General features: G+C 38.6%; 1 protein-coding gene across 1 annotated transcript in view; it reads right to left on the minus strand.

The window, feature by feature from the left end:
* The window catches only part of arntl1a (aryl hydrocarbon receptor nuclear translocator-like 1a), a 30,239-nt gene extending 20,531 nt beyond the window's left edge, over positions 1 to 9,708 (minus strand). The window contains exons 1-2 of the mRNA XM_046393951.1: positions 9,561 to 9,708; positions 1,092 to 1,282 (exon numbers count right to left, since the gene is read on the minus strand). The gene's annotated coding sequence lies outside the window, so the exon portion shown is untranslated. The remainder of the gene's footprint in view (positions 1 to 1,091; positions 1,283 to 9,560) is intronic.
* Between the last annotated feature and the right edge of the window lie 4,045 nt (positions 9,709 to 13,753).

Here is a 13,753-nt window from a genome sequence, read left to right on the forward strand (position 1 = left end):
AGCTTGCAGCCAGCGCTAACCAGAATTACTGCATTGCAGTTGTATGCCCCCACCACAAAGTCCAGTTGTAGTTCCCATCCATGTCTGTCCTCAATAAATGTAGAGAAGACTTTAATAACATGGAGAAATATGCTCTCTTGCCTTGAAGACTGTTTTTACAGAGGAGTACACAGGCCTGATAGAGAGCTTCATCACCTGAGCTTGACTACTGCTATTCACTGAGAGAAACAAAAAACAGAGTCAAATTTCTTATACGTGTTCAGACGCTTGGCCAATGAAGCTGATTTCAAACAAGGAGACGCTACAAATTCTAAAATGTGGATGCTTCACACACACATACACAGTGCAGTTTCAAAGTGGGCACCCAAGATTAGTTTCACCAGTTCAGTGATGAGTTACGTCATCATTTCATGTATTAGACACATGAATTTTTAGGTAAAAAAAACATCCAGTGATCTTTGACTACCTAATTCTGATCTGTTTATTTTTGAGGCTAAGTATATGCTTGTGTTTGTGTTGTGTTTGAAAAGATTCGCCCCAAGATGTTGCCATGATATTGTTATGGAGGCACAGAGTAATGAAAGTTCATGGCTTGTCAGACTCAAATATATGGATGTATCAATGAGAGGGAAATGTTCTTACAAAGCCCTTGGCATTACTTTGCAAACTTACAACTTCAACCAGCTGCCACCTTATTGTTTCCTTATCAATCTTCTATTCACTTGCGAACAGGAACCTGCTGTGCATTTCCACCCACTTGGGTGTTAGTGATATCCTTACCGTAGCAGATAAACAGACATATTTTCTAAAATTCATCTATTTTAAAAACCTCTACAATCATCATCACACTTTTGATACAAGTTATTCAGAAACAACAGACCAGAAAGCGTACGTATTGATAGCTATGACCCTAAACTTGGCACGATAAAGAAGCATCAAAAATCTCCTTATTTTATGTTAATGTATTCAACTCTGGCAGTTCTCATGAGTCAGACTGATGCATAAGATAAGTGGCCACTTGATTCAGATTTGTCTCTCTGAAATATGAGAGGGAATAGTGTGCACATGGAGAACATGGCTGCTTCATTTACCTGGATAGGAAACTGGAACAGGTCTCCTGGACGGGCCTGGTTTTGTCTGGATCAGTCTGGTCTGCTCCGTTGTGATCTGGTCTGGTCTGAGACTGGTTTGATTCAGCCTGACCTACTTTCATCCAGTCTGATGTTGTCAGTCTGCCCCAATATGATCTGGTCCTTAAGCAGCTGGTGTAACCTGTCTATACCTGGAGAGAGACAAAGTGTAAAGCATGTCAGTGTCAAATGTAAACTTTCACAGAATTAAAAATGTACAAAAAATGAAATCATACAAAATGTATGTGTAAGTAGCCCTGACCCTGGAAATGTGCGAAAATGTTTTAAATAACTTAATTACTGTTGACAACATTAGTACCTGAGATAGCTTTACCATGCCCTTGAACATGCCAAAGCCGTCAAGCTTTCCTTCAAAGTAATTTCTGATTTTCATTGGATGGCCTGTGATTGTTGATTTCGACAAGTGGCAGATTTTCATCGGCTCTAGCTAGCTCAATAAGGTAACATTAGCTCCATAAGGTTAGTTCAAAACACTGTCCTCAGTATTCTTTTAATGTCTCCAGGTGATTCATTTTAACACTTGATCCCTTCAAAATAATATTATGCTAAAAAACTAAGCCTCAAGCTGCAAGCCATCAGTATCCTCTCCAGCTGATGATCCATGTAAAAGACACAGACAGAGTGGCATTGTTTGTTTTGTTTTGTTTTTTTTACTGCAGTTAGTCTTATGTCATAACCATGTTTACCTACTTGTTTGCATTTTAAAATAGTGTCATAAAAAAAGGTACCACCCTCCAAACTCTTTAATGTTGAATATCACAAAATGCAAAGTATCTCTCCCACTACAGCCCCATGCACACAAGTTTGACAGCTGCTGTGCCTAGTGATGGTTGCAAAGCTTGCAAAGCTAGTCTACAATCACTGTTCAGGTAAGGGTGTGGCAAACAGTACGAATGGACAATTCTGTAGTGCTTACACTGAAGTGCCCAGTCTGGTGTGATTTTTGGATTAGTCAACTATTTATTTAATGACGCACTATTAGTAGTGTCTATCTATCATTCTTAATAATGTAAGAGTGGACAGCATTTAATACCAGAAAATGATGACACAATAAAAGCCAGTCTGTCACTTTGGTGGGCTGCCTAAATATTTAATGTGCAACAGCAACAAAATGCAAAGCTCAAGAAGCACTGCTGAAGCAGCAGGCAGGAGAGTGCAATATCAGGACAGGCCTGCGGAGTTCTTTTACTGGGACAAAGCTCTGGGCTACAAGGGGAAAACCACTGTCATGATTGAACACTGAAAGGAACTGGTGCTGCAGTGGAAACTGGGTCAGCCAGTCTCTATGGTCTCAAACCCAGCCAGCCTCAATTTCCATCCACCACCTACTTCTACTTCATCAGTGAGTCAGCAAGCCATTCAGCTCTGTTTCCCTGTTCTACAGTCTACACCCACACAGAGTCAGGAAGCAGCCAACAAGCCTGTTCATGCACCAAGGATACATCCAGGCAGCAAGTAGAGAGCCCAGTCATACATATCACCTCAAAGCCTTGCATCCTGAGCAGTGATGGAAACAGTTTTGGAGACAATTAACTGTCCCATCAGCCACTTCTTCAGACTAGGATATAAGCCTTAATTTATGAAAACAGAATTAAAGAAAAGCTTACCTACAAATAATCATTATTGGAAATGAATTTAATTTGTGTGCACATATCCACAAAGGGCTGTGCTCCAGAGCCATTCACCAGGGTTGGCAGAAGCTTTACACACACAGTCACACTAGATTGGCTCACTCTACATTCTTTTCTTTTAACAGCTGTAACCTTTTTGAAATGATTCACAGTTTTGTGGAGTCGCACTATCTAATACTAAAAGCTGAGTGCACTTTCCTGAAGGTTGCTGAGTTGCTGCTGTTTTTTTTTTTTTGGTTTGCCCTTTTTTTTTTAAACACTCAAGCAGTCATCGCTCTTCCAGCCTTTACATACTGAACTGTTGGAGCAGTTCGTAGGTGTTTAAACTAAAACAAGAACATTCATTTTGAAACGATACGAAAGCTATAAGAAAAGAGAGCAAATTGTTTCAGCATGAAATTGGCCTCTATAAGGCTCAGTCTCAAGATGCACTTTACATACATCCATCAAGCATTTGGAAAGTATATTTTAAAAATGCCTGAAAAAGCAGATTTTGGTGGGCCAAATAAGGATGTTTACAAATTAATACAGAGAATTATCACCTGACTTTGCAGTTCCCCTCAGCTCAGTGTCTTTTAGCTCACTGTTGTGGCTTAACAGCCTGCAATTTACTGTTTGGTTCTGACTCGCCATTCTCATTAACAACATGTCCAGCAGTAGAAGGCAGTAGACATGAAAGAACTAATAACCAGTTAATTGTGAATTAATTTATAATGCAAATAATCATGAGTTGAAACCCTAAAAGGCAGTTGTTTTTATTGATAAAGGTCTAATAATTGTACAGTACAGATGTGTACTGTACACAGGGTACAGTACACATCTGTACACTAGTGGCCAAGCAACAAATGAATGGACATCTGTTTGTTGGGCAGTCAGAAGCAGGAGGACCTCATGAGGAAGGTCTTATCTGCTTTACACACACTGTGAGGTTAACTGAGTGCACCTTTAGTGCAATCTGCCATGCATGTCAGCTCGTGGTCACATGGCCTGGACCACCCCGCCACACTCAGAGACCCCAGTGCAGTTTTGTTGTGTTCCTGCCTGTATTTGAAGCTGCCCATTAGTGATCTAATCATCCACTTAATGTTGTAGTGTCTATACAAACGAACAGCAGAGAACAAAGTTAAAAGCAGCCAAAGCAAGAAAAAGAGAACGAGCTACAACACAGGTCACATTTTTCATCACAACACCACCCACTCACAGCTGACATCAGCCAAGTCTTAATCTATTTGATTCACACTTCAAGAGCTCTAAAAATAACAAGGTCACTGTAAAATATATTTGAACTACAGCTCTGTACTAGGTAGGCAGGGTTGGCAATCACAGGGCAACAAACTAAGGCTGGTAAGTTTCCAGATTTGCTGGTCCAGTCTAATATACAAGCTAGACCAATTGAATTTAATTCAAACTGACTGAACTGGCATTAGTCAGGTGTAGGTGGAAAGAGCTAGCAGCATGAGGCTAGTCAGCAGGAGCTGATCAGTGCTGCAGGTTGCCGTCTATGTTTTGTTTTGATGCACTAGAGTTGAGAGTTGTATACGAAACCGAGAAGAAAGAGAAAACTCTCAGCAGCAACAGGTTGGTGCAGGTTACGCTGTCTAACATCATCTCACACACTACAATATTACACAGCCGTGTTTTGATTGAATTGTCCTGTAAAAGTTAATTTAATGTGCTGTCCATACAAATCAACATTTCCTGTATTTATTTCAAAATAAATTCCCTCTAGTGTTTCAGTAATGTTTCTTAGGCTTTTATTTTTAACGTTTTGTTCCTATGGACTGTGAAAAATTCGCATGCAAGGTTTACATTAAACCATTCAAGTTAATGAATTTTTAAACTTTACATGCGCACTTGAAATGCAGCTGCTGCCAGGCTGAAGTTTCATTAAATTGAATGGTTGTGTCACTGTCCTGGATTGTGGTGCTGCTACACTGAAATTCATAAGCTGAATGGCAGCAACTGTTGAATCAAGTGTTAAACCTAAGTGTTAAAATTTGGCATAATTCTAAAGGTCCACTGTTAGACTGAATATCAAACCGGTCTGAACATACTTCGACTCACCTCTTTATAATATTCTGATATCTGTATAAATTTAAAGCAGATGGTTCAATTTTTTCAACTTGCCGCGACAGCTCAATGCATAACCATGGCAACCACCTACCAACCCACAGCAGGTGAAACAATATAACTGATTTTACTGGTATTCAATCACCCTGAATTACACAGCTCTTCATCAGCAGAGAACTGACAGATCATTTAAGAAAATAGTTCGATATGCAACTTCCTCGGTTGGGTACGCCCTGTGACCCAAACAACTATTGAATAGTCTATGTACTTGCATGCATGGGACCGAAATTCTACAAAGTGAATTTTACTTGGAAAGTTTTGGCAGCGACAGCATCACCTAAATGTGTATATTAGTGGAACGAGACAGAAACAGACTCAAAGTCCTTCTCTCCACAGTGTTCAGACAGCCTCTCACTGCAGACTGGCACCGAGTCAAACTGATAACAATAGCCATAGGAGTGTAATCGCTGCAGATATGTGGCCATACCCGGTTGTAGAAAATACGGGATTTAAGATCATGGTCAAAGTGCTTGAACCCTGCTACAATTGCAGTTACACCCCTAATAAATATTTTTGATACTAGTTAGCAAAACCTGCTACATTAACTATGTCATATTGTTAACTATTCCTCCTATTTTCGGCTACAATGACATTATACTGGATAGTGGCCAGCAGCAGCCTGTGTTGTCAACGATGGCAGGATCAGATGCAGGTGGGAGCTGCTGCTGCAGTGTTGCACCCTGCTGCTGCCGATCAAAAATACAGTAACTGCAAGTGCTTTCTGCCTGAAAGCACATTAAGCCCCTGCTCATCGACACTGTGTTTTCAGATAGTCTTTTCAATTAGACCCGTAGTCAGGTTGAAAGTCGCTGGACTGACCTGAACACTAGTGGTCACATTGTTTCAATTAAATACACAGACTTCAACAGAGTTTCTCCAAATAGTTCCCAACTACTGTGCTGAGCGACACATCTCCTGTGGGTCGCGTTTGATTTACCCAAATAAAGCACAACGCCAATAACGGTAGCTTTAGCAACCTCTTATCTAATATTAGACATCATTCCAATACCCTGCCTTGTCTGATTTGACTGGGCTCCTTGGTTATGATTATTTAGTACCACTAAGGCCATTCACCCCATCTGGAGGACATTTTAAACTATTAAACTATTAAACTGGGTGAACCTCCAAATACACTGCTTTTATGATGGTGTATTATTAATGTCTGAATTAAATACAGCTGTTGCGACTTTTTGTTGTAACAAGGATTGATGATTATTTTGACAACTTATTAACTCTTATTATCAACTATAAAAATATGTTAAACAATGACTTGCATTGAATTATCAGTTAGATCCATGTGGGGGATTTCAGTGGATTTCTGCTCAGTTTCCAAACAATTCCACTCTGGATATCTGTGCTGGAGCAGCCATGGTCATAGTCTGCGATGTGGGCACGGAGCCAGTGCTTTTCCATATGCCAGGAATGGCACAGCTGAAGGTGTTGTTTACTGTGATGATTTGGCAGAAGTATGAGTTCATCCAAACTGAAGAAACCCCCTTCTGCCTTTTCATCTAACAAGCTCATGGTGCTTGGTCCTTCAGTTCAAACTATTTCATTTTATTTTTATTTTTATTATTATTATTATTATTATTGTATCTGTTGTTCAATGACAATTTTCTGATTTTTCTTCATGTCTGTCTGTGTTTTATTTCCACTGGAACTTTTTCAGTGCCATGACAACTATTTCCAGTACAAGCATTTCAATGAAAATGTTTCCTTATTTGGTTCAGCTTTTGTTTTCAATGATATTGTCCCTGCTTTTCACATCATGGCACAAGTAATTATTGCCTTGTAAAATCTGATTAGATGACAGGACACAGAATTTGGTGAGCAAAAATTTATCACAAGGTGTTTCATTTCAGGTGATATTGACAATTTCTAATGATTTATTATTACTAAAGACCTGTAACGAAAACTTATACGAATATACTTATTTTTTTACTGAGTGCAAGGATTTGGAATTTTTTTGTGTTTTTCTGTCTTTAGTTTATGTCAGTGTGGTTTTCTAGAGCAGGAAGATTTACATGTTATTGCTGCTGTGGTACTGGCATAGCTGATTGCAACTGGTGGCCAAAACATTGTAGCCAAGTCCAGATTTTACATCTTTTATTATATTTACCCATCAAAAAAAAAAAAAAAAAAAAAAACAAACAAAAACAACAACAACAAAAAACCAAATAAAAACAAAAAACAAGAACTGAAATACTGGCAAGCTCATTTTAAAGAGCCAGGCCCATCATCACACTTGTTTTAAGTGCAGTTTTTATTCCTAACCGTCTGCAGTTATTTCCTTACTGCACTCTATGTATGTTGCTGTGCAACATATCGACCTGCTTGTTTGCGTGTCACTCGTAGCACGGTCCCTTACCAGAGGATATGACAGGCTGTGTATGAGCCAGGGCGTATTTGTTTTGTGCACTCATTGCAGTTCAATTCAATGCATTTAAGTGAAACTAGTGAGCTGTCTACTGAACAAGATTGTTATTGTTGTTGATGAAGTACCTATCACTGGTACTTATCACTATTGCTTTAAGGCCCAGACCAAGTAGGATCTCAGCAGTTTTTCCTCTGTCAACTTGTTCAAGCTGAGGTCTGAACAGCCAGAATGATTGAAAACACACACACAATGCAAGTACCCAATTTGCCTGAAATACTTGCTGACTGGTAATTAAAGCTTTACCTGATAATGTATTTTGTATCTTAATAACAAATCAAACACTGATCATGCACACGGCTGAACTGATAAAAATTTGCATCCAAACTGGCAGACACAAAGCGATTCAGACAGTAAATATTTAATATCACAATATTTTGAATAAATATCCAAGTATCAATAAAGCTCTGACAAATAATTGTTAGTAACAGCAGGTGAACAGGACAGGCATTAATTTTCTTTCACTCAACAAGCCTAATAAGTACAGAAGATTCTCTCTTAAATGTAAAACGTGGCTATTGTGAGACCAGAAAAAGACAACCTTTAAGTTTAAATAACAATATGACAACCAAAATTACCCAGCTCTAGGGTAGCTCAACATCAGACCATAGCCAAATATCATCACCAGAAGATTCACCATGAGAGAATATCTACTAAGAGTGAACAAAATGTGTGCTCAGAGTTTTCTGCATGACTCACCGAGTTTCCAAATTGAGATAAAAAAAAAATCATATTACATATTAAGTCATGATAAAGCAGCCCAATATAAAAGGTGTTAAAAGTGATTAAAATTCACAAGTCAACGACCTCTCACAAACACTTGGGTTTCCCTACAGAAATTGGAAATGGTTTATCTTTTCATCTTCTTGATCAACAGGAAGGTGAACTGCGGTCTTGCCGAGTCTGAGTCATCACAGCAGACTTGACTGTTATCAATGTCTTCGTAGCAACATCAGACCGTGCTGATAAACACTAATGTAGGGTGCTACCTGTCTATGAGTAAAAATAACAACACTCATCCGGCCAAGTCTGAAGTTCACAGCGGACATCTTTCCTGTCGTGAGAAGGTTAATACATAAACTACTGATAATACTGGTTGAGGCAGACATAGGAAAAAGATTTTCACAGAAAAGAGAAACCACAAGTTCCAAAACAGAGACAACACATTAGAAAGCCAATTAAATTCTTTAAACATAAAATAGCTTCAATTTTTTATGTTAAATGATTTTAATTATAGACTGATAATCAATAAATGCCATAAATTTTCACATCAGTGATTCCAATTAGGATCAACAACACACCACAGTTCTTCACTGGAAAAGACTGGGTCCTAAAAAATCCTGGTGAGTATGACTCAGAAGATTAAATAACAATAAAAAGCAATATCCCTCATCCTGTTGCAGATCTCCAGGAACTGTCCTCGTGTAATCCCACAGGTTCCATAAGCATACATTTGGAACCCCCTGCTGAAAATCATCCAACAGACAGGCACTGACTGCACCCGGTGCTGAATGTACCAAAACCCAATATCGTGTTCATCCTTTAGCAACCATTGCGGACATTGCAGAAACCGAGCGGTCGCCACATTTCCACTGCCAATGCCAACAGTGTTACGATATTTCATAATCAAATGTTAGCCTACTGTTTCGAAACAGCGAAGCTCTACGTATGGGTTGCAAGCACGCGTTGTCGTGTTATCAGAAGTGATTTGCGAGGGTTTCTCTGAAGTTATCACAGAAGGATGGATGCTGTCGAAGAAACGGTGCCAGATACCCACCAAGGCCTGTTTACATCGCTAGCGTGCTAGCAGTGGATAGCATTGTTCATTTACTCGCTCGCACTTAGGTCACGTTTCGTTAACATTTCACAAGCCGACGAACCGGCACTTACCTGTGCATGAGCTTTCTGAGAGCCCCGTTAATTGCGGACACAATTTAAAGCCAGCCCGGCACATTGAGGGTGGATTTCCAAACGTTTGTTCATTACAGCATTTAGTACCGTTGACTATTATTAGCATACAGCTGCTAGCTAAGAAACGCTAACTGTCAAGACTTAGCCAGCGAGCTAACGTCCCTCCTCCTGCTCTAGAAAACCACACTGACATGACCACAGCGCTGGGAAAACATCGACGATATCCATCATGGTTTAAACCCAACCAACGTCGCTAGCATACAATATCGACAACCCATAGGTTGGTTTTCATTGTGTACTTACTGTAGGTCCAACGAGATTTGTCTATCCATTGAAAGCCTCTGGTAATATGTAATAAAGACCCAAAGAAGTGTGACATAAACGATTTTCGATCGGTGACCCAGTTTCTCTTCACCGTCATGCCTGTCGGACCACTAACCTAGTTTTTTAACCAATGGCGTTAGTGCTACTACCGTAGATACCCCTTCAGCCAATCAGACATAAGTTTAGGTTGGGAAAATATGACGGGCGTGCTAGTAGACCAATGGCAGCCACGGTAGAACGGAATGCAGAGGCTACTTGTGTGTAAGAGGATGGAGAACACCGCATCACGAGTCATGTAGTTGGTTGACGTACAACACGAGTTGGCCCCGAGCCGAAGTGCCTTTTACTGTATTTTGACGTTTTAAATTTGATACCCCAGGTCTCCCCACTCTTCCATTAAAGTTGAAATATTAGGATATTAGTATATAGTAAATATGCATATTTGGAATTACATATTAAAATTGTGTTTTAATAAGTGTAACCCTACAATTTAATGTTTTCCCACTCTTTAGTGGAACCTGTAACCTGTCATTAAAAAAAACATCAACAAAGAAACAGGTGACACTTTTTATTCTAAAACTGATTTACCAGGGTTTAAGTTTTGTTAGAGTGACTAGAGTAACTTTTTAAAATGGAAACATCCAAATGACATTACAGTTGCCTGCACGGTGCACACTGACGCCACGTACTGGTCATATTTTTTACTGCTTTTACTGTCCAAACATGAAAACACACAATAATAAATACTGTAGTCGGATACTGTATTTTAAGAGATCAGTTGTGCACATGTATAATCAATGTGATACTTTTTTTGGTTTATGTTTTTTTTTTTTCATTTATGTTAAAACTGAGAAATAAAGTAAAAGTGGAGCACACAGGTTATGCAGACATTCATGGTCATATTTACCAGCTGGGGTGCATTTGGGGCAAAAAGTTGTAATTAATCAAATAACCATAAACCAAGCACATGAAATTTAAAGAAGAACATTTGCACCAAACGTAATTTCATGTGGGTCAGGAATTCACTTGCATTCCAAAGAAAAGAGGAGGTACAATGACGAAGACAGGAAAAACCAGCCTACTCCGTACTCATGTTTTCATTTGCAAACTTAGAGCTCATTGCTATTATGTTGACCGACAAACATCTCTTCCACATATCAAATTGCTCTTGAGTGAATAAAAAACATTATTACTCTGCTGGACCTGATGGAACTGATAGTTATGATTTTTTTTTCAAAAACACATTTTCAACACACTGTAACACATGAAATAATTCAATTACTGTAATTTTGTAATGTTCTGCAGCTTGACTGAACATGTGAAACACATAGCTCTGTCCTGCTTTTTTGCTTTCTGTAAAGAGCCTATTGGCATAGAGACAAAGTCAGCAGGAACGTATTGCATATTCACAGAAGTGCAGTACATCTCCAACATTAGTTGGCCTGCTGTCAGCGATCTAGATAATCTCTATGCCAAGAGTATGACCCGGTGTTCTCTTACAATCTGTTTGTAATTTAATCCAGAACGTGGATAAATGAAGGACATAAGCATCCACGTTTACCATGCATCTGCTAGCTGTATTCTCTTGGCATTACTGGCCCTGTTCTCCCCACACATCATATTGACATATTATTTCATATACAATATGGATATTTAGATAGATATATAGATAGGACTCTTTTTATTTTGGCTCAAATTTGCACTTTATATTATTGTGTTTCCTCTATCTGAGTGATTTTCAGGGATGAATTTGAGTATTTTGGGGCTTTTGTCTTCATTGGACAGATCTCAGCAGGGAATAACAAGCAGTGATTCTGCCAGTAATTGTTTATTGCACAGTTGGATCCCAGGCAATGAAAGAGCGCAGAAGTTTTGTGCTGTTGCTGTTTTACCCTCATTGAAATAATGGCTTGATATATGTGAAAATGAAACATTTTAAGGATCATTATTTCAATTTCTGACAAAAGCAATTTGACAAAATTGCTCCTGTTCTTATTTATAATAAAGGATTCTTTTATTTTTACATTGAATCCCAGTGATCAGTCTGCATTTAGATGTTTCATCATGTACTTTTCCACGTGCAAAACTAACAAGAGTTTATGGATTTTTCAAAAAGATAATATAATCTGTGGAAATAAACAATAAACAGTACAAAACATCAGCAAAGGCCCCAGTAATGCTAAACATTTACATGGTTTTAGTGGAGTGTGTTCCTGTGGGTAGTGTGTTTTACTTTTCCTGTCATTTATGTCTCCTCTCTTTTGAAAACAATCATAGTTTTCATTCAGTCTGTATCATCAAAATTCAGCCTACAACTCTAAAGATGATATAGATTAGATTAGATTAGTTTCAACTTTATTGTCATTACACATGTACAAGTACAATGCAACGAAACGCAGTTTGGCATCTGACCAGAAGTGCAATAAGCAGTAAGTGCCAGGTATACAGTATTTACAGTATGTACAGGGTATGTGCAGGTGTCTATGCTACAGATATACTATAAACATGATATACAGGTAGTTGTCATAATATACAGGGTTTCTAAGTACTATGAACATACTATACAGATGGATTTGTGCTTTAATGTGCATCCAGTGTAGGCGGAAACTATAACACAATTTACAAATGATATTTACAGATGTTAAATTAAGTTATAAATCGCTAGTGCAATGGACAGTATCGTGTATACAGCGATAGGCAGTAGGCTAACTATATTAATAGTGAGGTAGAGGAACTAGTGCAACACTCAGTATGTAGTACTCAGGATAGGGTGGTGTAGTGGAGTGTGGTGTAGGGTGAGGGTGTTAGTGAGGGGCTGAGTTCAGTAAGGATATACTGAGACAAGTCAGCACAGAGAGAAACAGGGTCATCTGGGAGTGTACCTGAATCTGGTCTAACTTCATACTTGATAGTTATGTTTTGTGGCCTTGCGCACACTTTATGTCACCCATGTTTCATAAGGGCAATTTGACTCCATTTGGCTGGTGAAGCAGTTCTTCGGATCTTCTGATTCACATTATTGAATAAATCAATGAGTAAATAAAGTCAGCATAAAGAAAGTTGTCATGGGTCCTCCACAACAAATCAAAACTCCCTTTTTCAGCTTAAAATATACATCATAAATACACAGTTGATTGTCTGGTTATGGTCACAATAAAGTTTTATCAGAACTACAGGGAAACTTGAAATTTGTTCGGTGTATGACATTTAAAATTAAGCCAGCTTACACTTGTGATACAAAAATGACACTGCTCAGTCACGTAAAAAAAGTATATGTGCTCTATTGTAGCACCTATTCCTAATTTTCTCATATATATTTTTGTACATGAAACATTTTAGCCAGACATACACAGATCGGTTTCATCAGAATCAAACACTGGGGCTGTACATGCCAAAAGAGATGGCAGTAGTTCATTAGAGTGCTGTACGTAGATTCAAGTATGCATTATACCACTAGATGGCAGTGTGGAGTCATATTAAAACAGCATAGGGGTTAGATGAAGATGTAATAGATAGATGTAAACGTACTGGCTGAAAATGTTTTCTGTGCCATTTGTGTGGTATATTCTTTAAATTCACCTCCCCTCTTTTTCTTGCAGTGAAAATATGGGAGACTTAAGGACGTCTTTATGGCGCGTAGAATTTCACGTTTTTAAATACAAATTATCAAACGGATTATTCGGATTTCCTCCTACACTTTGCTGCCTTCGCGTGTTGGAGGATGCGTTCTAACTAGTTTATTAGGTCTGTCTTTGAGGTCTGTGTTGCCAAATAAGACTCAAAATATACAAATAGGGAAAATATCGGTAGTTCCTTAAGATAACAGTATCACAAGCACAAGTATGTATTTATATTTTAGTGGGATATTTGAATATATATTGGCATTACGTGTATTTGATCAACGCTGCTTTCTGTTGGACCAGTGCTTTACAAATAGACACTTGATAATATTCGGTTGCGTTAAAGTAAGCTACTAGTTAAGTAATTCACCTACTTGACACCTGTCACCTGGTTTTATTCACAGATAGGCCTACTTTATCGAGCACCGTACCTCAAGTTATTAATTAAAAAAAAAAAGGATCCAATAAGAATCTAATGACCGCCACTTGAGAGCGCGAGATGTAACGAGGGGAGGGGCTCGTGAAGGCATCGTGCCTATCACATGGCAGGTG

The sequence above is a fragment of the Scatophagus argus genome, chromosome 7 (assembly GCF_020382885.2).
Source record: "Scatophagus argus isolate fScaArg1 chromosome 7, fScaArg1.pri, whole genome shotgun sequence".
Taxonomy (NCBI): domain Eukaryota; kingdom Metazoa; phylum Chordata; class Actinopteri; family Scatophagidae; genus Scatophagus; species Scatophagus argus.